We start from the raw sequence: 25,020 nt of genomic DNA on the forward strand, positions 1-25,020 counted from the left end.
GTTTACTCACTAGATTACCATTTATTATAAAAGACTATAACTCAGGAACAACCACATGAAAGAGATGCGTAGGGCAAAGCATGAAGAAAGGGTGTGGAGTTTCCAGGCCTTCTCCAGGTGTGCCATCTGAATCTCCACCTGTTCGCCAATCCAGAAGCTCTCCACATGGAGTCCTTTGGGGTTTTTATGGAGACTTTATTAGTTATGATTGATTAATTCATTGGCTACTGATGTCTGAATTTAATATCCAACCTCTCTCTCCTCCCTGGAGGTCAGTGGACCGGACTGAAAGTTCAGACTCTCTAATTACTTGGTTGGCTCCACTGGCAACCAGCCTACTTTCTTAGGAGATCCAAATATCATCTCATTAGCATAACAAAAGCACTTTAAAAATTACTCTCCACACTTAGAAAATTACAAAGGTTTGGGGAGCTGTGAGCCAGGAACCACACAAAGACCAGCTGTAAGCGATAAATATATTCGGTCATCTGAATGACCAAATAATACATTTTTCACAATATTGCAATACAGATTGTAATGTTGCTGAAACATGACCTACGTACCCCACTTACGGAAGTTTTAGGTGAGGTAGAAAAGGCAGCTTTATTTCTTTGCCAGGCAATGGAGGTCACAGTGGGCTAATGCCTCTCAGACTGTAGGCCTGCTGAGCAGAGCAGTTTCCATAGAGATCGTACACAGGGTAACAGATTGTCACAAAGTTGTTCTTGTTTTTACAGTTGCAGGGGTTCTCTTCCCTCTGCTGGGTATGAAGTTCACTTCAGTCTTTGGGACTCAATATTCTTGTACCTAGAACAAAGGATGCATAGGAAGGGGCTCCTTGGCAAAGAGCTCTGAAGAAAAACTTGTGCAGTTTAAAGTCAGGTTGAGAAATGCTTTTAGCCTTTGAATCAGGCTGACACCAGGGGCCTTTGCTGCAGGCTGAGGCCTGCGGCTTGAACAACAGGATACAAGAAAACCACGAGGGGTCAAAAGCAGGGCACTGGGCCTGATCCCTGCACACAGCACCAGCACCTCAAGGAGATTGGGCAGACCACCCAAGCCTCCTCCTTTCCAGCCTAACCCTGGGTCAGTCAGCAAGAGCATGAGAAAAACCCTTTAAACCATTGCAGTGAGGCATTGCAGTTAAGCAGTTATAAACACCATTACAGGTATCAGATGGTCACCAGTGATGACAATAAGGTCTTGCTTGGTTACAATTCCTCTCCCCACCCCCTCCTTCTCTTTGATACTCCTCAGTCTTGAGGAGGAACAGGTATGAAACAAGAGAGATTAATCATAAACTTGTCAGAGGAACTTGGTTTTAATTTCCATCTCTGTTTCAGTAAGATAATAATGGGAACTGAAATCTGAGAAATAATTGAAGAAGGGTGAAAAGGCAAGTTAAATCATTTGAACTAAGTAATTTGAGAAGCAACATAATTCATGTGATTAAAGATTTGTAGTAAGGTTGACCTGGATTAAAGTTCTGTTCAATTTTATCACCAATTCCCTTCCCTAAAAACTGGCCTTAGATATGTCATTTATTTTCTTTAATTTTTCATTTGTTTTTTCATTTGCAGAAAACTGAAAATGATAATATCTACCTCATTAGGTGATTGGTTGGATTAAATGAAATCTTGAAGTAGAGTACATAGCTGTATGCTTGCTATAGTATGGGTTCAAAAAATGCCATTAGTATATTATTTGTAGACAGTATTTTTCTTAGTACTATTATAAATAGTATCCTGATTACAAGAAAAATACATATCAGAAGGAAAACTCCATTGGAAAGTAATTCCGTTTTGGACAAAGTTTGATTCCATGGTCAATAAATAGTTGCTGGGACATTGAAAATTTAAAACTGGAGTTTTAGATGGAAATCACAGATAGAAATATCCATATAGAGATGGCAGTTGAAACCTTGGAAATAAAGGAAATCTGGAGTGAAAATTTGTACAAGAAAAAGAGCAGGGAGCCAAAACTAAATATTTAGGGATTTAGAAGATTAGATTATGGTTAACTTAGCAAGTTTGATCAAATATATAGGATAAGAAGATATTTTTGTTGTTGTTTGCATTTCTGGCACTAAATTTCTGCTCATCATGTTTCCAATCACTGACATCATTGCCAACTGTTAGAATCCTATTCCTCTGTAAAGATATATTGCATATAGCCCCTGCTTTCCAAGCTGAATGATCTCAGCCTGAAGCAGAGTATATATGAATCATAATAGATCAAGAAATACTTTAATTTAATGAAAGAGAAGGTGCAAAGTTCATAATATAAATAAAATTCCAAAATTTTCTGATAATCCTTCATAATGCATAAACATTAAATTTAAATATATCTAACCATAGATATTTATATATAATCATGTTCACATTTGATGATCATCAGTCATAGGCTTCCCCTAAATTCTAAACTCAAATATTTTTAGAAGACAAATAGTTATCCCTGATAGTTGAGTATAAAATTAGCACTACGAGGTACAAATGGTAATTACTAATTGCAATTGGTATAAGAAACCATGAATCATCTGCTTCCTTCAAAAACAACCTCCCATTCATTTTATTAATGGCTCACCACAGGGCAGAACATTGGCCAGATTATCAACAATTGTGGCCTCCATTGTATATTTGAGTATTGTAATCTTAGTGTGAATCTAGTGTGAAATATTACATCATTTTTCAGTTCTATTCAATAGACATTTACTTAACATATATTCTATGAAGGATGTGCTATGAAGGAAGGATGTTTATCAACTAAGAAAACATTTAGTTAGTGTGAAACACATATTTTAACTTTCTTAGCTTAAATTCAAAAACATTTTTCAGCTTTGGTAAAACCTATTGTGACTGCATAATATATTTTATTGCTGATGTTAGGAAAACTAAATTTTTCAACTGAGTAGACATTCTTTGTAAGTGTGGTTAAGGGAAAAGTGTGTGTTTGAGTCATCCTGGGTGTGGGAGGGGAGGTAGGTGGTTGTGTTTTATTTTTCTAGGCTGTAGGTGGTATGTTGATATGTTGGGGCTATTTCAAGACTTGGGAGTGAATGTTCTATTGTAGTTTCTATTTTCTTTTGTCAGAGATGTGCTGAATGTTGTTTTTGTTGCATGTGGTATTTGGAAATTTGATCCAGAGGAACATGCTTTAAGAGAAAAAAGAAGTGGGGGAAAATTGATATCAGTCAAACCTACTCCTACACTACTCATCTGGTGGTTGTTACTGCTTCTGTAGTTTTATTTTGTTTCCCCATGAGACAGGTACTGAGTGGAGGAACAAGATTATTAGCTTTTCTATTTAACATGCTAGGGGCTTTGACAATTCCCTTACAACAAGTACTTCCCTCAAAGGAGAGAAGAGAAAAGCCACAGGAAACATGAGAAGAATTTGGGAAGAAGGTTCCAAAATATATTGAAGTGAGAAAGAAAATTTAAGACACACAAAAAGAAAAACTGGAGTTGCTTTTTCCATCTGACCATATTAAATATGGAGCTCTAATAAATCCTTTCATAAAGACTTCAGATTTATAAAATGATTATCACCCTGCATAGGTCATATGTGGGTGAAATCAATTAGATAAATATTGCTCCAAGATCCGTCCTCGGCTGTCTACTTGTCTCTCTCAATAAAATCATCCAAACGTGTGACTCCAGGTATAGCTATAAAAGTTATCTATCACCATAAAGAAATTTATCTCTTAGCATATACTATTTATTACTTATGCTTATCCTGAGTTTTAGATCCACTTTACAACTTGAGTGTCATATAAACACCTCAGGTACCAATCCAGTATTGCCCTCATTTTTTTTCTCCTGTATTTTATATTTCAGTAAATGATTCTACTACCAAGTCAAGGGCTCCAGTTCAACATTTGAATATCATTCTTGAATCTTTCTTTTTCCTGATCTACTCTTCCATCACCAACTTCCACCAATGTAATCTCCAATTTCCATCAATTAAATCTTCAAAATAGATCTCCAACCCAAACATTTTCTTTTCTTTTCACTGTTACAGCCCTGGTCCCAGTCACTGCTGTCTCTCAGTCCGACCTCTGCTACAGCCTCCTCGTTAAGATTCCTTACACACAGTATTCCCTCACGTTATTCTTTAACTTCTGTGATGTGCAAATCTGATCACAGCATAGATGCAATGAAATACTAGAGGAAGTGAGTTGGAGCACAGGGGATGGTATTCACACAGTTAGATTCCTAAAATTGAGCTTTAGAAGATCAGGCTGTTACTGATGATGACAACATCAAGGTGTTGCCGTGAACGTGGGTGTCAGAGAAAAACTAATGGAGCTGAGGAGACTGGCAAACTGAAAAAGCAGTCTGTTGAATGAATTTCCTGTGATTCTTCAAGCCGTTAAGAATGGCAATAAGAATAGGTGGAGAACCTGAACTTCTACCTCTACCTGGAATTAATGAGGCAGCACCCCCCTTCACCTACTGGAGTAGTCAGTTGTGAAAACTTAAAATTTAAATAAGATCCAGGATTCGTAAAATAATATCCAAACTGTCCAGGTTTCAATAGGAAATTACTAGCATATCAAGAACAGGGAAAGCCCAAACTCAATGAGAATTGACAATCAACAGATATCAATCCTGAGATGGCACAATTGTTAGAATTCTCTGAAAAGGATTTTAAAACACCCATCATTAAAATGCTTCAATCAGCAACTATAAACATGCTTGAAACAAATAAAAAATAAAGTCTCAGCAAAGCAATGTAAAGTTTCAGCAAAGTAATAGATATAAATGGAATCAAATGGGAATTTTGGAACTAAAAAGTACAATAACAAGAATAAAAATTCAATGGGTGGACTCATCAGCAGAATGAAGAAGGCAGGGGAAAGAATCATTGCACTTGGAGATTAAAAAAAAAACAGAGATCACGTAATCTGGGGGAAAAGAGTAAATAAACTGAAAAATAAATAGTCTCACACACACATGGAACTGAAAGAAAATCTCTATCATTCATATCTGTGCAATCCAAAAAAGAAAGGAGAAGGAGGTATGGGCTGGAAAAGTGGTATAAGAAATAACAGCTGAAGATTTCCCATTTTCCCATCCTAGTCAAATTTCTGAAAACAAAAATCTTAAAAAGCAACCAGAGAGAAGTGACCCATTATTTATAGGAGAAAACCAGTTCGAATGACAGTGGAATTTCATCAAAAACCTTAGATGTCAGAAGAAAGTGTATTTATTTAAATGCTGAAAGAAAAGAAATGTCAATGCAGATTCGTATATGCATTGAAAACATCCTTTAAAATGCAGGGGATAATCAAGATATTCTCAGAAAAGAACAAAGCAAGAGAATTTGGCACCAATAGTCCTACTCTAAAATTGTGTCTAAAGGAAATTCTCTAAACAGAAAGGAAGTGATGAAAGAAGGAATCTTGGAACATCAGGAAGGAAGAAAAAACATGGAAGGGGCATAAATATAGACTTTCCTTTTCCTCTTGAGTTTTCATAATTATACTTGACGGTTGAAATAAAAAATTATTACACTACCTAATGTGGTTCTCAAAACTAATAATGATGACAAGTAATGTCTATGAAAATTGTATTATAATGTACAGCATATTCCTTATAGGAAAAATATTCTACTTTTTTCCACACAGGTCACTGCAAGAGCCTCTGGGGGAAGGAACTTGTTTTAACCAAGAAGAATTAATGTGTAAGACAGGAAAACGACTCAATTTCAGAAAGTTATTAATAGCCTTCCCTGCTCTGGGGAGGAGCAAAGTTACGATTGGATTGGAGCACTTCATCAAGTCACTTGAAGGCCAGAAATAGGCCCTTTGCTCTAAAGAGTACAAAAGGAAAAGCCTAAACACTTTTTCATTCCACAAAGTCAGCTTACAGAATCATTCCAATTTTATGAAAAATGAGATTAGTCAGTTGCAGCAGGAACATTCAAAGAGAGACTGGAGACTTCCCGCCTTATCCACAACTTTAAACCCTTAGGTATAAAATTCATGTTGCCAGCTACAATAAGATGCTGACCTTCAAACCAAACATTTATACAGAGCAGTTCATGAGAACAAAACCCGCTATTGAAAAGATAACAGACATTTCTACAAATGCAGGAAGCTCCTACTTTTATTTTCATTCATACTTGGTGTGGGAGGGGACAAAAACTGCTTTACTGGAAAAAAAAAAAACAAAAAAAATACCAAAAAACGGTAACATTTTACTTACATTCCAAGCCATTACAAAGTGAATTCACAGCTTAACACAGAGAGTACCTATAAATAGATTTTTTTTTTTTTTTTACTTCCAAGCTTTGCCAAAGAGTCCAGCAGAGTTTTAAGTACCCGGATCTCTTATTGTTGGCATATATTTTCCTAAGCTCCTAATAAAAACAGAAACACTCTATTACCCCCAACACATGCGCCCACAAAACAAAAATAAATTTACCTTAGATATCATCCTAATGAGGGATTATGGCTAATTTTATACTCTCCTATCTTGTTTAATAGTTTTCATTTACTCTCATTATCTTTTTATATTTAATTATACTGTTTTCTTCTCTGTAATTGTGTGCTCTTTAGTTTATTAAGATTTCTTTCCATTGATCATAAAATTCCTCCTGCCTGGAATGCTCTGTTGCACATCTGCTATACTCTTCTCCATTGGCAAGCTCTTTTTAGCTCTCAAGAACCATTTTAAAAGTAACCTCCTTTGGGGAAATCTTTGCAGGTATTTTCTTGACCTGCAGAAAGAAGAAAAAAATGAGAGGAAAAAAACACCCTAACCTTACCATGACTACAGCCCTAGTTCTCTGACCTGAGTTCTCAGGTGATCTCCAGAATATCTTGTATCACATTATATTAGAATTGTCTGTGTATCTGCTTCTCCGCAAGGTTGTCAGAAACTAAAAGGTGGGGACAATGAGAAATTTTTTTTAAACCAAATCTCCTGTACCTAACCCAGTACCCAGGACATTACTCCAGTGTCAGGTTTAGCAAATGTTTCCTACATTGTGTAAGTGTACTACCTTTTCTTTATCCATTTATCTGTCGGTGAACACTATGGTTGTTTCCATGTCTTGGCTACTGTAAGTACTACTGCTATGAACATGGAGGTGCAGATATCTGTTTGAGATAGTGTTTTCATTTCTGGCAGACATATGACCAGAAGTGGAATTGCTGGGTCGTATGGTAGTTCTATTTTTAATTTTTGAGGACTCGTCATACTTTTTTTTTCCATAGTCACTCCACCGGTTTATATTCCCACCAGCAATGAGTGCACAAGGATTCCCTTTTCTTCACCTTCTCCCAGATACTGGTATCTCTTGTCTTTTGGACAATAGCCATACTGACAGATGTGAATTTACATCTCACTGTGCTTTTTGTTCTGCATTTCCCTGATGATTAGCCATGTGTGGTACCTTTCCGTATAATTGTTGTCCATTTAAATATTTTATTTGGGAAAATGTCTATTCTAGTCCTTTGCCTATTTTTAAACTGGATTGTTTGGATTTTTTTTGCTATTGAGTTGTAAGAGCTCCTTATATATTTTAGATAGTAACCCATTATCAGATATGTGATTTGCAAATATTTTCCCCATTCCGTAGATTGGTTTTTCATTTTGTTGACTGTTTCTTTTTGCTGTGCAGAAGCTTTTTCAGTATGATGTAGTCCCACTTGTTTATTTTTGCTTTGAGTGCTTATCTCACCATATATCTCAGGGGAAAGTAGAGCTTTTGTGCCCTATAGAAAGCAGAAAAATTTTGGCTTTCATGTGGTTAGGCTGTAGCTGCATTGCCCGGACCTGGCAAGTCTCATGTACCCAGCCAGAATTGGGATTGAGAGCTAGAGATCAAAGAAGCATCTGCACTGAGGAGTTGTATTTGCTTCCTACTGTCACTGTAACAAATTACCACAAATTTAGTAGGTTAAATGACACAAATTTATTTTCCAGAGGTCAGAAATCTGATACTGATTTCACTGAGCTAAAGTCAAGGTGTCAGCCAGGCTGTATTCTTTCTGCAGGATCCAGGGAAGAATCTGTTTCCCTGTCTTTTCTAGCTCCTAGAATTCACCTGTACTCCTTGGCTTATGGCGGCTTTCTCCATCTCCAAGCCAGCAATGTATCATGTGCAAATCACTTTCTCATGCTAGTGCTCTGCCCTCCTCTTTTAATGATTTTTATGATTAAATTTGGGGCCACTGATCCAGGATAGTCTTTCCATCTCAAGTTCCTTGAGTTAATTACATCTGTGAAGTCATTTTACCATGTAAAGCAAATATTGACAGATTTCAGAGATTGGAATGTGAACATCATTGAAGAGCCATTATTCTGCCTATCACAAGAATTCTTTTGGTGGCTCACCAGAAGCAGCAGTGACCTAGATCCTAGTGGGGACATCTGGAGTCCAGTAGAAGCTGTACATCTAAGCGTTCAGTGTTCTGTGACAACAGTGTTTTCACTTGATGGATCCTGGGTTGGAAGTTTAATGTTTGGCCTGGTCCCGGTTACTGTCAAACCTCTGGTCTGTCTTTGTATTTCCAAGTCAGGTGCCTTTTTTTTGGGGGGGGGGGGTGTTTCTACAAGCTATTAGATACCCTTTCCATACATTTATTTTCTGCCTAATTAGAATCCTGCCTGTATGGGAGAGAGAGTGCAGAGCATATAGAGAATATGGATGAGATAGCTAATGTTTGAAAATAAAAGATCCAGGCAAAACAAAACAAAACAAAACCAACAGACAAAAAAATAAGTAAGAGAGTGTCCAGCTGATGACCAAGGCTAATCATTGATTTACTGAATAAATATACTAGAGATTTTTAAAATTGAAGTACAGTTGATTTATAATATTGTGTTAGTTTCAGGTGTATAACATAGTGATTCAATATTGTTACAGATTATAATCTGTTTAAAGTTATTAAAAAAATCAAGGCTCTATTTCTCTGCACTGTACAATATATCTTTGTTGTTTATTTATTTTATACATAGTAGTTTGTATCTCTTAATCCCATACCCCTATCTAGCACTTACCCCCTTTCCTCTCTCCACTGGTAACCACTCCTTTGTTCTCTATATCTGTGAGTCTGTCTCTGTTTGTTATATACATTTATTTGTTTTATTTTTTAGATTCCACAAATAAGTGATAACATAGAGTATTTGTCATTCTCTGACTTATCTGACTAAGTGTAATACTCTCTAGCTCCATCCAAGTTGCTGCAAATGGCAAAATCTTATTGTTTATGGCTGAGTAATATTCCATTGTGTGTGTGTGTGTGTGTGTGTGTGTGTGTGTGTGTGTAACATATAACACATCTTCTTCATCAATTGATGGACACTTAGATTGCTTCCATACCTTTTTTAATACTGAATTATATGAGCTGTTTAAGTAGTTTAGATTTTATTAACTCACTCATAACAGTTGCAAATATTTTCTCCCATTCATTAGGTTGTCTTTTTGTATTGTCAGTGGTTTCCTTTGTTGTGAAAAAGCTTTTAAGTTTGATTAGGTCCCATTTGTTTATTTTTGTTTCTACTTCTTTTGCCTTAAGAGACAGATTCAAAAAAATAATGCTACAATTTATGTCAGACTGTTCTGCCTATGTTCTCTTCTAGGAGTTTTAAATGCACTAGAGGTTAATTAGTTTTTAATCTTAAAGGCTTTTCATCTAAACAGTTTTTTTTTTTTAATGATGCATAGGTTTTAAGTTGCTATCTAGTTAAATCACACTATCAAAGCTCATTCACTATAATATAAATCTTATTGATGTAATCAACACATTATAAAACTTATATCTATCTATCTATAGATAGAGGTATATCCTTAGATCTATGGTAGGTAAACATTTACAAAGCTTATATGATCTAATTTATGTCCATTTCTTATTGTGATGTTAATCACAGAGCTTATTTTACCTTTCTTCTTGGCACATGTCTCTTCTGGAAGAGGTAGAAAGGTCAACTAATTTAGTTTACCCAGGGGAGCCTGCTCAGCCTCTCTCGGACTGTGGTCCTCTTCCTTCATTTTGTTGGCTCTGGGCCACTCCTTGCTATTCTAGCACTGAAAACAACAGGAGTCTTAGTGTCCTTGAATCCCTTTGCTCTGAAGAGAACTATCTATGAAGCCTACAAATGTGACTCAGGAGGCAGCAGCTCCAAAAAACAGAACTCAGTAGATGTTGATTTGCATTCTAGAAATCAGGTGGAGAGAGTGAAAACAGAAACAGAGCTGTTGATTGCTAGTTAGTTCTTGCGAATGAGACGTAAACACACCTAAAACAGACTTAGTCAAGATCATCTGGCTCAAATATCTCACTTTGTAAATGAGGGAACTGAGGCCTAGAAAGCTTAAATAACTAGCTCAGGATCAATACATATTTAACAGCTTCAGTACCTGATTGTATTGGTATTATTTCTTAAGTGTCTTTGAGAATAAAAGTCCTTTCTTAAGTATGTGAGACAGTCAGGAAGAAATTCTTTGCTAATACTAATACTAGTACTTTTCTAATACTAATCTTAGATATTAGTATTATATCCTAAAATTTCTCTTTCTCCTGAAAATTATATTAAAGATAGCACTAAAACTTCATTTTATAAAATTAAACCATTGTATTAGTTTATGGATCAATGATATTCATGGTTTAAGCCTCATTTGTAACCATAGCAAACTATTTACTTATTTATTATCTTTCTTGAGTAGTTTTATTGCAGCCAATATTGATTTTTCAGAAATCAAGATTTTGCTTATAATTTACATTGAAGAATATTCATAGTTTTTAAATAATTATATATTATGAAGTGAATTTTCAGATATTACTAAAACCTCAAAACATTTACTAGATAGAACAAAACAAATGTTAACATTTTCATTTTGTTGTTAGTAGCATCATAGATGGCCACAAGAGGGCAATCTATGAAAATAATTGAAATTCCAAGGACCATCTCAGCAGCTTTTAATGTGTGGATGTTATAAGTTATCTTTGATTATGAATTTAGCATTATTGTCAGAATATGTAAAAGGGTACCATTTTGATTACATGATATATTTTTTTCCAAACTGGGAAATGAAGGCAAATTAAGCTACACACTTTCCTTCAGGTTCTGATATTTACAGCTATGCAATAGGTACATCCCAAGTGTGACACTAGAATTAAAATTATAACCTTGTAGTAATGTTATCGGAAAAACAGATGTAATGAACTATCAATACTGTCTTAGGAGAGTGACAGTTTTTCAATGATCAAAATGACTCTAATTTTTAGATTGTCATGGATCTTGGTAACCCTTGTGTAATCACTGATAATGTCATTTCCTGCTTTCAAGAACTTCATATAAGACCTAAGGCAAAAAAAGGATCCCTTATATATCTATTCTGATAGGTAAAAGTAGGTTGATAATTAATATTGTCTATATCCCTGTGACTCAAGGTAATGTAGCATAAAAATTATTACTTTTTATAGGATCAAAGAGGAAAAGATATTTAGAGGAAAAAAGAATGATTTCGTATACTACTTCAAAAATCTCTGCCCACGCTAACCTCTCACCCCAACAATCCCCTAAATGGCACATGTCATCCAAAATGTATGTTTGCTTTTGTTCCCGGGGAAATAATGCAATAGAATTTCCCAGTTGAATTTCTGGAAGCAGGTGTCCTTTATGATAGCATCACCTTAATTCCTGCCAAGAACATAGTGTTCAGCACACAATTCCAGTTTCATTAATTTTATTACTGTTTGCAGTACTCTGCCCATCCTACCAGACATACTGCAGGGTGACTCAAACAACTCAAGAGAGAATTTCTATTTATATCCAGCATTGTGTCTATTTGGTTATGTGCCTTAATTTCTAAAATTATACTATTTTTGAATGTAATAAGGTTGTAATAATAACACTGGATTAAATATTTTATGGAATTATATTTTTGGTGATTCCTCACACCATGTAATGTACCCTTAAATTTGAGATTTTATAAGTTGAAATAGCCTACATTAGTAGAAAACATCCCTTTGATGTGCAATGGAAAAATCTTGAAAATAGCTTCTTTTTTCAATTTATTTAGAAAAATTCTTTCAAGTTGCTTTGAAGTCCTTTTTGACCTAGGATGAGTCCTCTCCAGTGGCTTCAATGTTCCTGTAATAGGTAGGATGTGTAAATTATATTGACAAACTTGCTATAAATGGTATCAGCATGAGTTGATAATCAAACTTAAAGAAGGAGTAGCAAAAGCTAGCTTTATATATTCTTCTTTGGAAACTGGCCATTTCCATCAATTAAGTAAGTTTCTGTTTTCTCAATGAAATCTGAGAATGACTGCTATTGAGAAGTGGTCTTCCCTCTTTCTGTACTTAGTATCATCTTTCTCTTTATCATAAATTCCTAAGATACAGCACATAAAAGAATTATAAGGAGTAAAAGTAGAAGAGAAGAAAAGAACCAGGAAATAGAAATAATGCTTAGAAAAATGCTGAAGAATAATAGAAGGAACATATAAATGAAATCAATAAACCTTTTATTTTATTATCTATAATGCTAGTTGTTTTCAAATAAGATATTCAAGTACAATCTTCTCAAGAACTCTCTCAGCTTTGTGTGATAGCTAGTTTACAGACTTAGAAACCATGACTCTAAAAGATGAGAACCTTGCCCAGGGACACAAAATAGCCAATATACAGAGTAGCAGAGCCAGGATTCAACTCGGGGGGGTGTGTGTGTGTGTGTGTGTGTGTGTGTGTGTGTGTGTGTGTGTGTGTGTGTGTGTGTGTGTGTGTGTGTGTGTGTGTGTGTGTGTGTGTGTGTGTGTGTGTGTGTGTGTGTGTGTGTGTGTTTTCTCTCTTGTGAAATTTTCTACTGGAGATCACTAAATTACCAGAACAGTAGAGATCGGCAAATTGCCTGGATATTCATAATGCCTAGTAGAAAGAAGAGACAGAGAGGGAACGAATGTAAAGGGAGGAAAAATAAAGTAAAAGCGAAAAAAAGGAAGTTTACTAGTAATGGAGATGAAGAAATTTGGGCCGTGCATCCGAGAGGCATATCTGGGAGCATAATAGGGAGAGAGAGGCCACCTCTCTACACATATGCCTCACTCAGCTGTGTTCTGTCCTGAACCCTGCTCTACACATGTGCCATCAGCTCCTGGGCTCTGTGTACAAGCTGCATCTCACCCACTCGCCAAATGTGATAAGGCTTCCTCCCTGATGTTACAGCTATGCCAGTCACCTTTGGCCCGATTTCTAAAACTCTTTTGGGCTTTTTTTTTATTATTACTATTTATGACATCAGTTATGGATTTTAGTACACAGCCTTCAGTTCTTTCATGTCACACTGTTTTCCTATTTTCTTGGGGTGCCATCCAAAGGGTGTTCAAATTTCAGTAATGAATCTGAGTCCTGTGTCTGAGGACAAGCATGATTTTTCTTGCTAAATTTCTTGTTTCAGGATGTAAATATAGGATTTGAATTTCTTATCTGCAGCTCTTTCCAATTGGCTGCTTAGACCAATTTGGATATACTATAGACATCCTTGACCTTGACACCAACAATTACTGATGTTAGTAAGGTTAGGTCCCAACCATGACCCTAGTTAAAGTGTGTAACTACACAGTAGTGACATGTCCCATGTTATCATAAATTTTTATTTAAATTACTGTAGTTTTGAGCCAAGTTTCTCTATGGCACAGAACAACTCTTTGCAAGATGTGGTGAGCATAGGGTAAACTCTGGTACCACTTTGGAGAGTAAAAGTGATTAATTTATATAAGAAACATCATAGGATCATTACCTCTTAAGTTTTAACAAACTAAGTTAACATCATTCTACGTGAAATTTGCCTGAGAATTCACATTTTAATTAAGTTATTCTGAAATGTTTTTAATACTGTAGTTCATTCCTAGATGGCCTAACCTTCACTTTTACAAGTTGGTATCATATTTAACATATGGAAAGATTTTTAAATTTATTTAATCTGTAACTTAGAAGTTATTTCTTCTGTCAAAATTCTGCAAAAGGCCAAAACTGATAAAAAATACATCATTGTTTTATTTCTCTTTGCTGCCTATCGTAAAATTTGGAGGGGCAAATCTTTAAGATATCTTATCGTCATCCTTACCATGGTTAGATGTAGATAAGATTGTGACCTGGGACAAGTGCTAAAGTAACATACAGATTATAGGATTGGCTTGGCTCTGAATTTAAGAAATTAATAATTAAGAAGTGGGATTTTAAAGAAGTAACAGACATGTATCTACTCTACATTTTTTTTGGATTTGCAAGTTGGCACATGGTTGTCAACTACTCTAGAAGTGTATTTTGATGTTTAGTGCCCCTGGATGTGAAGATCCATTTTTCAACCCACTCGTCTCTTGAAACTGTTCCTTCCTATTAACGATTTCACATGAAATCTTTTCCCTTGGCAAGAGGAAGATATATTAATCACAATAACCAATCAGTACAAAATAATATAGCAGGTGATTTACTAAAGAATTATTGACATAATGTTCTGATCAAGAAAGTAGTGGACATTGTTTTTTGTTGTGTGCGTGTGTGTGTTCCTTTTTATTCAGCTAGTTGAGTAGTGCTTAAAATGGAGCTGACTTGTTTACAGGAGATAAAAGAGTACTCAGTAAAAATTGCCTTTTTTAACCCCAATATCACAGTCTTACTTTCATCACATCTTGGGTGGAGAATGATGTGGTTAACACTGCTCTATTCAAAATAGACTCCAAACTCAAAGGCATGATATCTTTAGCTAGCACATAATAATTTTCATTTCCATAAAAAAAATTTCCCGGTGTCCTGATTTATCAAACTTGAATTCTACTTGTTTAAGTATTCTTGTACAAATTTTTTTTCCAAACTAACATGTATCACAGTATTACAGGCAATTTATCCTGTCTACGGTTCTTCATAGCAACACAAAGGTTAGAAATCTTTATAATTAATCATTCAGTAAATATTGTTTTGAACATCTAGGCATAGGAAATATAGTTGTGAATAAGGGTCTTTAACTCTCATGAGGCTTACAGTCTCAACTTATAGATGAAGATACAAAAATAGAGATTTGTCTGTCATGTTTTGTGATTCAACTGTCAATATATTAGTGCTAAATGTCAATAAGACATTATACATGCTGTTTAAGAAAATTTGACAGTGAATTGAGGGAGATGAATATATGAATAAGTCTAATGTAAGAAATACAGTTATAAAGCCTTCCAGTAAAACTATAAACAGAATCATCTGGGAGTATTCGAGAGGGAGAAATTATACCATTGTAGCTAGAGGTATTTAAGAATGAATAATCATTATATGAACATTTATGTTTTATATTAAATGAATGATTGCAACATGGTTATCACACAGGGGTTGATTACAACTGTCATAAACTGATTTAGGATACAGGATTTTCCTCCTCTCTTTCCCATTTACACACACACACAGACACAAGGCCCTTGTAAGAATTCAAAGTTGTATATTAATTTCTCTTTTGGGTCACCTACAAGCTGAATTTTAACTACCCTGTGTTTCTTCTTGTTTGTATACTTTTTGGTTTGGTTTGATTTTAACTACTTTGGCCTACTTTTAATCTGAGTGGAAAAACTTTATGCCACCTAGCCATGTTTTAAGGCTTTCCTCCTTCCCTAATTACCCCTGATGATTATCAGTTTAGGTAAAATTAGAAATATCAGTTTCTTAACTCCTCTAGTTTGTTTTGATTACCAAATATTGTTAAGTTTCTATTTTCGCAAAAACTCAGTGTATGATCTATATGTTGGGAACAACTATTGTTTTTTTCCCAAAGAATAGATATATATTTTAGGGCCTCCTATCTGTGCAAGTCTACAATTCTGCTATGCAAAGTAGCTTTTTAAAAAGTGGACATGATACTGACTTCCAAGGAACAGTGGTGTTACTTTGATTTGTGTATGTTGACTGTTTTTTATTCATTCAATAAATATTCATTGAGTTGCTGCTTTATGTGAGGCACTGTTCTAAGCCCTCGGGTTACAACAATGAGCAAAATAAATTTCCTTCCCATTATAGAATGTACATAATTCTAATCAGAAGAGGAAATGAGTTAGTTTCATTCCTTGTCCTTCATTTTGTATCATATTTATATAAGAATATGTCCAGTTACATATGTTGATCATCAGGACATTTGTTCTTTTGAATGTCTGGTTTTAGGAACTCTACCCACACACCCACAGGATAGCATTGTGGATAGACTGCATATACAGTTTGAGAGCCGGTGGAAGTGGGACTCATACTGTAAATGTAAGTTACTCTGACATCTTTGACAGATCCTTTCCCTGTTCACATTTGTAAACTGGTGATACATCTTTCAGCCTCAGACAGAAAAAATAATGTCCCCATTCTACATAGTAGGTGGATGAAGTTAATGCTGTGTCATTTTAGGTCATTAAAAGTGCCTAACTTCCTCATCATTTTAATGAGCATTTATAAATTCCAGTTTGTATTTCTCATGACACTTACTCCTTTTTATCTACTGTTTTAAATTAGTCCATGCATTTGGAGAGTCTCTGTTTTCACTGTTTTGAATACCTCCTGAAAGTCTCACACCTCTAAATAAGTTGGAATAATCCTCTTGAGGGACCCCACAAGATTGCTTTTCTATTCACACTTCCACTTAGTGCTGGCAGGAAGGCTAATCTCCTGTTTGATTAAAATAGACTGATATTGTATGCACTTGTAGTTCATTATCGTGCGTGCTCTTCATTGCAATTTCTGTCTTTCCCAAGGTAGTTGTGGAAGAGCATATTCACTATCTTGTTTTTCTTTTCTTCTCTTTTTTTTTTTTTTGAATTAAGTGCATTTATTTTATCCCTTTACCTTAGAGTTAATGTTTTCCTGAAATGGATAAACATCACTGTATACGTGTATTCTTACTCACATCAGTTTAATTTTCTTCTAGACTATAAGTTCTCTCCCTTTCTTTAAATTATAATTTATTTAACATTATTGCTAGATGACCCTGGTCAGCCTCAGTATGTTTTCCATGGTTTGGAGATTTTGTACTGAGATGTCATAATTGTGGGGGGAACCAAAGACTGACAACCTGGACTCAGTCTATTCTATCTGGTCTATTTTTCCCAGACCTTCCCTGAGTCCCTTCAAATGCTAATTATTTTCATCTTTGACCTGCTTTCTTTTTAAGTTTTTGATGTTATTTTTAAGCCATGTTTACCAGGGCTCTAGGACTGTGTCAAGATGCCTCAAGGACAGTCTCACAGGGACTCTGAACAAGGAGGTGTCCAATTCTGTTACCTCTGCCTCAAACAAAGGATCTCACTTTATATATCTTGTATCGTGGGCTTCCACATATAATTTTATTTAACATATACTCTGTTTAGAAAAATGTTTAAATTACCATTTACTGGATTATATCAACTTTTTACTTGAAGACTCTACACAGTACCCCTTAACACTGACATCTAACCCTCTTGATTATTTTGGGTGTTGGTGTTGAGCCCTGTATCAGATTGCAAGCACATGTTGTTTATTGTTACATTCCCATTCTGACCTTGCATTAAAGTCAGAATAGGAATAATAATCATATGGTAATTTGTCACTTCATTGGTTACCAGACTGGATTTGGGTGACCTGGTTGACCAGGAAAAAACCACCTCCTTTTTTAATTCACCTGGCTTATTGTCCAAGTTATCAGCTTGGACCAAAAGACTGCCCTCGCTAGGTAGGAGGCTCCTGCTTCAGACAGGAGGCTGAGTGGGCTGCCCCACTGGTGAAACAAGAATCCTAGTGCGATGCTTACCGGTGCTTCCTTTTAGCTTCTTTTGCTGGCCCTTACTTATTTCGCTGCATTCGATAATACTGGGGTGCTGGAAGATTCAGTTGTTGAATTCTCTCCTTCTCTCCTTGCCTGTACTCCCCTAAGTCTATACACTGAAGAATCCCAGATGTATAATTCTTGCCAGGACTCTCCATTGAAATTCCAAGCTCATATGTCCAACTACCTACCTGACATTTCTGTGTGAAGGCCTAATAGATATCTAAAATTTAACACGTTGAGAACCACGCTCTGGATTGTCCTTCCAAACCTGATCCAACCATAGTCTTCACTTCTCAATTTATGGCAACTCCATCCTTCCATTTGTGTAGGTAAAATTCTTGGAGTTTTGCATGTCTCCTATTTCCCTCACATCCAAATCTACCTTCAAAATATTTTTAGAGTCCAGCTAGGTCTCCCCAGCTTCACCACTGCCACCTTGGTCTGAGCCACCATCAGCGTTCACCTGCAAAAACTCCTAGTTTGTTTCCTTTGTTCCACTCTAACAACCTCTCTCCAAGCTTTATTCTCAACCCACCATTTTTGAATGGTGATTTAACTCCAAAGAAGCAGTGTGATGATGTCCAAAAACAATCTTTGTGTTTTATTTTTTATAATTATATATATGTGTGTGTGTGCATAGAGTTGTTAATAATTAAAGATGCCTTTTTATTTTTTTAAATTATTTTTAAATTAATTAATTAAAATTTTGTTGGGGGAGTAATTAGGTTTATTTATTTATGTTTTAGTGGAGGTACTGGGGATTGAACCCAGGACGTTTTGCATGCTAGGCATGCACTGTACCACTGAGCTATACCTTCCCCCCCAAGATGCATTTTAAAAAAATCATCATATCCATCTTCTGTATTGTTGTATCTCCAGTGCTTAGTACAAAGGATAGAACCCTATAAGCACTCAATTAACAATTGTTGAGTTAATGAATGAGTGATCTCATTTAGAGAAGTTTGGCAGTCACTGTTATCTATAGGAGTGCCAAAGTCGTTTTAAATATAAAATGTTTTCCCACTTATTGAGAAATAATATATCACTGATTAAATTTGTTTTCTTAGCTCTGTCTTTCACATTTAGTAACCATTAACTGAAGCTAATTAATACCTGCATTCATTTATTTAATAAATATTTATTACAACTTTATGGCAAATATTGCCCTAAGCACTGGAAATACAACAGTTCATAAAACAAAATATATATTCAATCATAAAATGAATAAATATATAAACATATAATGCAGTGAAGAAAATAGAGCTGTTTAAGGAAATAGAGAGTTGCAGTGTGTGAGTGGGAGCATACTTTTTATACTCTCTTCATATAAGGATTTTCAGAAGTGTTGACATTTAGGCAGACACTGAAATAACTGATGGAGGGAACCATATGAATATTGGATAGGTTGGGGAGAAGGCCAGGCAAAAGGAATAGCAGTTGCAAATACCGAGGGGAGAACGTGCTTAATATGGGATTTGAAATCACAACTAACTGATCCTTTCTTCCCTTGCTCTAATTCCTGTCCCTTCCCCTGCTCTGCTTCTTTCCTGTGCACTTATGCCCTTTTGACACACAAATAACTTACTTATGTTAGTGGTTTCTGTACTTCTCATCACAATGGAGGCTGTACGAAAAAGGGCATTTGTCTATTATGTTCACCAGTGTACCCTAATGTGTAGAATAGCATCTGGCTCATAGCCGCTACTCGGTAGATCTTCACTATCTCAATTGACATGCTGTTCTGGGGCCTGCAAAGAGACTGTGAAGCCAGTGGATAGTGTGTAGGGGCATAGACATGACGTGGACAGAGAGGGCCAGGATCAATATTGTATGGCTTTGTAGGCTTGGAAAGGACTTAGAATTTTCTCTGAAGTGTGATGGGAAGGTATTGAAGAATTGAGTATAAGAGGATGGAAAGGTCTGATTCACATGTCTACAGGTCTTATAGACTGCTGAATGGAGAAAAGAATTCACCATTTTCCAGGAGCTCCCAGTTGAGTGTACAGGTGCACCAATATGCTAATAACTCACCTATTGCAGACCTTAATAAGGGTTACAGCTGAAGTACAAACCAGTGGTGTGAAAATAAAAAGGACCCCAGAGTGGTGAGGCTTCATGGAAGAGGGGGCACTGAAGCTGGATCTTAAATTTGAGTAAAAAGAGAATTCTGGGTAACAAAACAATTGAGAAAAGAATAAATGCAACACAATCAATTGGTGAAAAAAAGACATTTAGAAAGTAGGTTTCAATTCAGAGTGACTGAGGATAATGATGACAGTAAGTGCTTTGCATGCATTATCTCACTTAGTTTTTATAACACTCTCAATGTGTTAAAACCTAGTTTAATCCCCACTTCTCAGAGAAAGAAAACTGAGGCTCAGAGAAGCTAGGTCAAAGCTTTATTGGTCAAGAAAGTAGAAGGATGGAGATTTGATTTGAGTCTGACACTAGAGCCCATGTACTGAGTTGATGATTTAATAATAATATGATCATAATTCAAAGAAATACCCAATTCCTTGCATCTAATCAGCTCAAGCAATTAAAATTTTTTCTCATGACTGGAGCTGCCAGTGTATATAATTCTATCCAAGGCACTGTAATTATGTTACTGATTATGTGCTCTTTTGATATTAAAGCAAAACATTTATAATAAGAATTTCTGCTTTTGTTATGAAATGTCAATTTATGTTCCTTTCAATTATTTATGTGTAGTGAATGTCAAGTATAAGGCAGATAAATTGAAGAGATTAATGTATGCCCACAATTTATAATGAGAAAATAAACTCTTAATTCTGTCACAAGGAGCTCCAAGCTCCTAATCAACAAGCTACAAAATTGTGACTGGATCAGTTGTTTACGGGGCCTACATTTCCAGCTAAGACATGGCGACCCAGGATTTAATAATTCACTGTCAGTATGTTCAAAATGAAGTTTTGCTGAGGTCATTCCCTGTCTGAATGGCATTTAACCTTTTCAGTCCTTGGTTATGGACTGAAGAAGATACCAGCAAAACTGGTCACATGACCTGGATTTAGAAGAGAGGTCAACATAAAAATGGAATTTAAGAGAAAATGGAGAAAAGATAAATTCATCAAAGAGGAAATATTAGGCAGAAAATTTTTAGGATAAGGGTACAACAGATCAGTGTTTCTCAGTTTCTCTCACAAAGAGAAAATCATGACATTTTACATCACACTGTTGTAGACAGAGGAGGCTGCTCAAGCCTAGAATTGAGAACATCAAGAGCTCGGAAGTCCCAGCTTTGAGGAGTCACCCTGAAGCTGAGAGACTGGTTTGCAGCACACTCACAACCTATTTGCAAAACACTAGTTGGGAAATTCTGCCCTAGTTAGCTCAGAATGATTCATGGTATGACCAAGAAGAGTGGGACATTTTTACCTCTCTTATGTTCAGTTTGACTGTAAAAGAAAAGAATTGCACTGTGTCAGTGATCCCTTAATCCTTTTCAATGTTTGCATGCTGAAAAACACCAGGGAAGCTTTAGAAAAATGCTAATTTGGTGTCCTTAAAATAATTAAACCAAGATCATGAGAAGAGAGACCTAAATATTGGTATTTTTTAAAGCACTGTAGAGAATTCTAATGTTGAAAAAATCTAGATAATTGCTAGGGTCTTTTGTGTCCCTAACCATCTAAGATTTTAAATGGCATTAGAAGATAGTCTATAGCACCCTAAGTTGGGAGGAGCCAGTGAATGATGTGGATGCTTAAAGGGACAATCAAAGAAAACCCATAAGAGAGACAGTCCCAGAAAAGAGATTGTAAGCCATTGCCAATGATACCTAAGAAGATCGCCTTCTAGACTTAAAATTGCCAGGAAGTAATTATTTCTCCTTGTAACAAAATTTAAGTGACAGTATCAGTCTCAGACTTTGAGATGAGAGAAAAAGAGATAAGCATAGGTGCAAATGCATGTAAGACCATAAGAAAAGGGATTTCACTGTAAAACTACTGTTCCATCTTTGGATCCAAATGGATGGATTAGTATAATTCTTTATTGAATGGATCAAGTAAAAATATACTAGGAAAATAGGATGGAGGTACTAGCTAGAGAATGGAAGACATAATAGACCACGGATTCTTGGTTAGGTATGAAGAGAGTAAAAATAAGAACTGGCTGATAAAGTGGGTCAAATGATGTCTATTTTCATGATATCCAAGAAAAAATACAGTGGAAATAATAGAATATGAGAATAGGATGATGAGGAGTGATTGCTCTAGGGATTACATTCCCCTCTACTTCATTGGCAGGGGCCCCATTGGAGTAATACTTCTGGCCTTACCTGTACTCTTCCAAGAAGAAATGATTTCCTGGGTAAGCCAGTCTGGAGAATGAACTGGGGTGCGTGGCTCATTTTTCCCCTTCCTTCTTTTATCAGTCCTCCAGTGAGCATGCATTCCAAGCTGCTTTTTGCCATGCTGTAAACTTTGTAGCTTCTCTCAACCCACTCATCTGCAGTCAAAGCCTTTAATTTAAGGAGGTAAAGCCAACTGATTCACTCACATATCAAAGCTGTGTTGTTTTCAATTCTACAGTGCTTTACCATTTTCAGATGTTTTATACACATGATTTCCTATAATCCCATAGTAACCATTTTCCCCCTACCACTATATTGGTTATAGTATATATTAATATATTTAATATATTAAAATATTCCCTCTCTGTCCTTCATGGTTAGTTCATACCATTGTCTCACTTCTCAAACATTCAACACACCCTTCTCTAACCTACCCTCTGCTGATGTCCTTGCTTCTTAAGTTCCTGAGGCCTTGTGCAAACCCCCACCCCCACAATTACCAGCATTAGGGACCCACATACTCTGCCTTCCACTTGTTTTCAAAGATGGGGTCCTCTTTCTCTTCCTAAAGCCAATCTCTTTTCACATAGATACTGTCTCCTCTCATCCACTCAAGGACATCACTCCAGAAATTTGCCTCTACATCATCAATTTTTCACCCGCTACTTGAGTTTTTATCTTAGTACAACGTGTTCTTATTTCTCTCCCTTCTTTGCAAGCCACTGTCCCATTTCTTTAATTCCCTTTGCAACAGTTGCTTTAAAGTGTTGTATAAACAGTTTTCAATTTCTCTTCTCCTATTTTCTTAAACTTACTTCAATCAGCTTTTCTTCCAGCCCTCCACTGAAGCCAACCTCCACACTGTTAAATCCAAGGGCCAATTCTCAGCTTAGTTGATCTGTCAGCTCTTGACACAGAGGATCATATGTACCTCCTGGAGTCATGTTAATCACTGGTCTTTCGGAACATGTCTGTCTTGGTCTTTCCCCTACTTGGCTGATTGCTTCTACTCATACTTCGTTTTCTGGTCTCCCAGGACTCTTATTGTTGGAGTACACTAGGGCAATGACCTCTTCTCTTCTCCATTACATCACTTCCTGACAACCTCATTTCAGGCTTTTGGCTTTCTATCTGTATACTAATTTGGTCTCCAGACTTGTATATTCAATTGCCTTTGTGACATCCTGTTTAGATGTTTAGTAGAAAACTCAAACTCAACAGGTGCATAACTGAACAACTGTATTTTTCCCAAACCTGCTTTTCTGGCAGTCTTCTCCATCTCATTTGGCAGCAATTTCATTCTTCTATTGATCAGGCCAAAAACTTGAGCAACTGCTCAGGTCAAAGGGCTTGCAGTTATCCTGGGTCCTTTGCTGTCTTTCACAACCCACATCTGACCCATTAGGAAAATCTGAACACTTCAGTAAAATTAAAATAAATAGTTCATCAGATAACCAATCACCTAAAAATTCTTGGATGTATAAAATCAATCAGTTATTTATTAATCCATTTTTATATTCTGTACTGAATTATAATCATTGGTGGATAAAGCAGTGCCAAGATACAAATTTGAGTTGTAGTGTGGCTTTGAAATCAGAAAACCTGATTTCAGATGATGTGATTTTCTCACTTACCAGCTGTGTGACCTTAAACAAATTATAATTTCTTAAATGTAACTGAGGAATAAAATATCTCCTTTAGAGAGTTTTGTAAAAGGCAACATTGTGACTGACATATAATATCATTCAATAAATGGTAGCTATTGAGCCATTGTTCTTGTTCTTACTAGAAAATAAAACAGTATAGTGATTGTTGGCTTTGGTTTCCAGAGAAAAATTCTTGGAAAAAGTAAAATTAAGGAGGAAATAATGCACTTGCTACCATGGCAATTGTGGCAGTACAAATCTTGAAGAATAAGAAATAAGATAATCTAAAGATTGGTTTAGTCTACTCCACAGTTTTGCCTAACATTGCTCTTGTTCCTGTAATCTTGCAATCTTTCTCATCTTAAACATGGGATTATGAATGGAGTGTCCATCCATATAAGTTAATGTATTTTTAGAAAAATAGTTCTATTATTCCAAGCTATTATACCCACCTAGATATGGAAATGTTATCCTAAAAGTCCTTGCATAGAATTGGTTACCAACATGATTTCTTTCATCCTTTGAATCTATTTCTTCTGGGATGGTATAAACAAAGCATTTAGTGAAACTGGATAAAAAGCATTAGAACGTCTGCTTCGTTTGCTTGGTATATCCCTTTGTTTTCTTTAATGTGGTATTTTTCTCAAAGCTCTACGAATATGTGCATGAGAAGAGTTTATCTATGTGTACATTTGGGTGGGTGGACACATGTTAGTGTACAAAGTGAGGTGTCTCAACATATATTTTAAAGTCTATTTTCTAAACCACTACACAGCATTATTTAATAAAAGCAATATGACTTGATAGAATATCTGGATCTGTTCATTCTTTTTTCATTGTTGTTCATTCATTCACCAAAAACTTGCCTATTGTGTACCAAAGAGTGCGTTCAGCATGAAAAATTTTAAATATACCACATATTTACTCTAAATAAGACTCTGAGAATGAGAATAAGCATTTCTGAATTCTCAGGACTAGTCATCCAGTCAAAATGAGATAATCAGTATTAAAATGCAATTCATGAAAAGAGAAAAGCAAAACAACCAGAGGAGAACGTTTTAAGCATATATATATGAATCGTTCTACTGTACGCAGGAATTAACACAACGTTGTAAATCAACTATACTGCAGTTTTAAAAAAAATCCAAATTCTGTGTGAGCAATTGAGAATTCTCTGTATTCCTGGTGAAATAATTCCAGTGCAGTCCAAGAACATATATGAAAACTGGACAGTAAATAAGTAGAGAATACAGATTTGTCCAGGGTGGAAGTATTC

The 25,020-nt window shown here is 35.8% G+C and overlaps 1 protein-coding gene and 1 long non-coding RNA gene across 3 annotated transcripts in view; one reads left to right on the plus strand and one right to left on the minus strand.

Moving 5' to 3' along the window:
* PPFIA2 (PTPRF interacting protein alpha 2) overlaps nt 1-25,020 on the plus strand; it is a 389,252-nt gene that overhangs the window by 96,270 nt on the left and 267,962 nt on the right. The gene's annotated exons all lie outside the window — the stretch shown is intronic.
* LOC116667791 lies at nt 318-23,476 on the minus strand. Its single transcript, XR_004324870.1, has 3 exons — nt 22,914-23,476; nt 22,084-22,266; nt 318-807 (listed from the first exon to the last, which is right to left on the minus strand). It is a non-coding gene; the product is annotated as an uncharacterized LOC116667791 (long non-coding RNA).

Source organism: Camelus ferus, chromosome 12 (assembly GCF_009834535.1).
Source record: "Camelus ferus isolate YT-003-E chromosome 12, BCGSAC_Cfer_1.0, whole genome shotgun sequence".
Taxonomy (NCBI): domain Eukaryota; kingdom Metazoa; phylum Chordata; class Mammalia; order Artiodactyla; family Camelidae; genus Camelus; species Camelus ferus.